The sequence below is a fragment of the Phalaenopsis equestris genome, unplaced genomic scaffold (genome assembly GCF_001263595.1).
Source record: "Phalaenopsis equestris unplaced genomic scaffold, ASM126359v1 Scaffold000134, whole genome shotgun sequence".
Classification (NCBI taxonomy): Eukaryota; Viridiplantae; Streptophyta; class Magnoliopsida; order Asparagales; family Orchidaceae; genus Phalaenopsis; species Phalaenopsis equestris.
The window spans coordinates 2935464-2936142 of NW_018164576.1; positions in this window are offsets into that span (position 1 = coordinate 2935464).

Here is a 679-nt window from a genome sequence, read left to right on the forward strand (position 1 = left end):
AAATATATATATATATATATATATATATATACAAGGAATATCTCTAGGGGGGAAATTTCTCACATAAAATAGGTCTTACATATAAAATAGGTTTGTGATTGAGTGAGCTGACGTAAGGCAAGCCTGTTATATATTGGATTTTATATGGTCATACCTTAAGTGATTGATATTCATATTTGTAACACTTTGTTGTCATAAATTTTTGCATGAAAAGATATATTTCATTTAAAAAAAAGATAATGATGATGAAAATTTATGATAATAAATGAATATTTAGTTATTAGAAATTTAAGGTATGCATGCCAATGTCCCTTAAATAACATAATCAATAAGCCACAAATGAATTTTCATGCATTTATAAAAGAGAAGTATTAGCATGCTTTTTCATTGCAAAAAATAAATAATATAAAAATTTAACAAATTTTTGCACAAATTCTCTAATAAAAAAATAATTAATTTGAGAGAAAATAGAAAATTATGGACGTAAACCAAATTTAAGAAGTTGTTGATTGAGAGTCAACATAGAGTTGGTTTGGAATAATTTTCTATCTTCTTTACATTTCAGATTACATCATAGTTATATTTTAGAAACTTATTTCCAAAAATTTGTCGTGGGAATCAGACCTATTAAATTGCGGTGGTTATTAAAAAGTTGCCTTATCTTTTGAATATATATATA